Raw genomic sequence first — 3,032 nt, forward strand, 5'->3', positions numbered from 1 at the left:
AAGATCAACTAATACACTGAGCGCATAGCTTTTATATCTCCCAGTTTCCATAATTCAGTACAAGCCGGTGCCACGTATCAGTGCCATCAGTGTTGGATAAATTTTTAATCCATCTACTCGAAATGCAGGATTCTTGAAAAATTCCTAAAATTAATACAAAAGTATAGGTATTAATGGAAAATAATTGTACAAGTTATCATTTACTACGTTTACGCGAGCGTTACTTCTGTAGTAACTTACGATAATTCCTTTGCGTAAACGGGATTTTCCTTCGCGTAAACGGGATTTTGTAGTAACTTACGGTAATTTACTCCGCGTAAACGAGTGATATATCGTAAGTTACTACAGAAGTAACGCTCGCGTAAACGTAGTAATTATTTGGTAAATTAATCGACATTTATAGTAAATCCGGCATCATGTGAGCTATCACCTTGAATTCAGCATCTTTTGCTAGTTGAAAGCTCTCACATACGGCACGTACTGTATGCCCTCTATTAGTATCACACATTACATCTTCATATATTGATTGTACACCGATTTCTAAACGTGTGCATCTATGGAATTTTAATTTCACCGATGGACTCCTTCACGCTGTGATCCAACGCGCTCAAGTTGACTTCTTCTTCGTCTGCCTTCTTCATCAAATTCTTTGCCGCCGTAGAAATTACTTCCATTTCCATGTTCCATAACAATCGTCGTTTCTTTTCACTAGATATCAGCTGTTTACCGGCGAGCCGGCTATTATTAGGGTTCGACTTCATCTTAATCTCGTTGCCAGCGATTTCATCATAAATCCTATTGTTAATTATTACATAATATTAATAATAATAAAATGTAATAAGAAAAAATTAATAAAAATATACTAACAAAGATAAACTTAAATAGAATAAAATTTTCTCAATATTAATAATTATATGTATGTAAAACATAATTTTTTAATTATAATTAACTTTAAAAATTGCTATACGTACTTGATGTATCGTTCTTTGGTCATTTTATTCTTAACCTGCGGCGAGCGCAAATCGGTGGACAGCATTATAATTGAGAAGCCGAGAACGTAGGCTGTATCAGCGCTCGTGAAGAGGCCGTTGTTAGGGTTACACTCGCAATAGCGACTGGTAAACTTTTCGATTAGTCGGTCGATCTTCTGTGCCTCACCGGGCAGCCAAAAGCCCTCCAGGAAATACTTGAGTGCGGTTACTAGATCGCGTTCGGCAAAGTTCATCTGATCGATGTAATGGTACATTACCTGTGCAAACGGTATAACAAAATTAGTCATTATCCTAATTAATTAACAATAATTATCGCGCAATAATCATAACATGATTTAGAGTTGATCAACCATGGTCGCTATTTATGTCTATAATTAGTATAGTCTATTAATTTCAATTGTTTTCTCCTCGTCACCTGGTTATGATTATGGTCGCCCAGAAAGTCTCCAATGGCGGTCTTGTCGAGCCGCTCGTCCAGGTGCAGCCACCTGGCCACGTCCTCCGGCGAAGTACCGAGCAGTCCTTGCTCCTGCAAGTACTGCACACCCTTGCCGAGCTTTCAACTAAAGATCTCGATACCGGCCTCCCATACCTCCTTTTGTTTCTGTACTTCATACTGCTCCGGCGAGTCCGGCACCTCCTTGTTGCCAGTCAGACTGGAGACTGGAGTTGGCCGACGAGAGGCTGCCAGCGCTGCCGTAACGCGGTAGCGGGGTCTCCGGCATCGTATCTGGTGGATGTGACAATGGTTGCTGATCCGCTGGCACGCTGGGATTTACGTAAAGATCCCGACTCCACTCCACCATGCATTTCAGAATAGACACGAGGCACTTGAGACCACGAATGCGCATGGATTTCTTCTGAAAAAGCAAGACACTAATATTACAAACAAAACTTTATATTGCTTGTTTCGAAGAACATTCTCTGTTCCAAATAATACATCTATCCTGTCATCCTCTTTCTTATAACGCACCTGATTTGGCGATGCACCTAGCTCCAGAGCTTGACAACCTTGAGCAATCTTAGAGAGATCATTGACGAGCTTCTCCAAGAGATTCGCTGCTGAGATCGCAATCGTAGTTAACGTAGATGTCGACGACGCTCTGGGCATCCGCACAGATTCTCGTAAGCGCATGTATGACCATCCACTTGTGCTCAAAAGAGCTGCTACAGGTCTCGAGGATGTTCATAAAGATCTCCTTAAAGAACACCTCAATCTGCATTTTGAGGTGTATCTTGAAACGGGCGAGCAGCGCCAGGAACAGCGCTAACGACAGCTCGAACACTTCCGGCACCAAAGACACGCCATTCTTCGACAGCACGACACACAAGTACTGTTTAATGGCGATAACAAACATCTCGTTAGAGCGCAATATTGGACCGGCATTCTGCAAGATTCCCAGAAGTAACTGAAGCGACAAGATCTTGGAACGGAGCTCGTGCGATATTGGATCGGGAGTGCCGTCCGGCAGCGGTTTCATAGAGAGCTTGCAGAGAGCGCAAAACACCAGGACTGCATCATTTTGCAGCACATGGGTGAATTTTGCAGTTACCATGTTGTCATTCTCAGCGGCTGCCTCGTCACCGTTGTTCTCCGGACTGACTTCCTCTTCCAATGGCACCACGGATTTTACTACATCATCTAGAATACTCTTGACAATTGTTTGAGAATCAATGTTATCATTACTAGGAACATTCTCTGGACTAACCTTGGCTTCAGTTTCGCCGTTTGCTATGACAGAACCCTTCTGCTGATGTTCCCCATCAAGCCTCACGATCTCTTCCTCCGCCTGAGTCTCCATTCGCGCGAAGATCACGTTGATCATCTGCGTGAGAGTCGCACGGGCTGTTGTTTGATTCACCAGGTTGCGCGACGCCAAGTAAACGTTGTAAACAGTACGAATTGTTTAACAGTACCGTACTCTCGTGTACCTCCACATGCTGGCTTGTCATTACAGTCAGCAGAGCTTTAATAATCTGCAGCTGCACACCTTCATCGGTCTGTGGACCGGTGAAGCAACCGCAGATTGTCTCGACAAT

General features: G+C 43.1%; 1 pseudogene; it reads right to left on the reverse strand.

Moving 5' to 3' along the window:
* Positions 1-437: 437 nt before the first annotated feature.
* Positions 438-3,029, reverse strand: LOC112460592 (annotated as a pseudogene).
* Positions 3,030-3,032: the final 3 nt, after the last annotated feature.

The sequence above is a fragment of the Temnothorax curvispinosus genome, unplaced genomic scaffold (genome assembly GCF_003070985.1).
Source record: "Temnothorax curvispinosus isolate PA1 unplaced genomic scaffold, ASM307098v1 QBEX01010651.1, whole genome shotgun sequence".
NCBI classification, from domain to species: Eukaryota; Metazoa; Arthropoda; class Insecta; order Hymenoptera; family Formicidae; genus Temnothorax; species Temnothorax curvispinosus.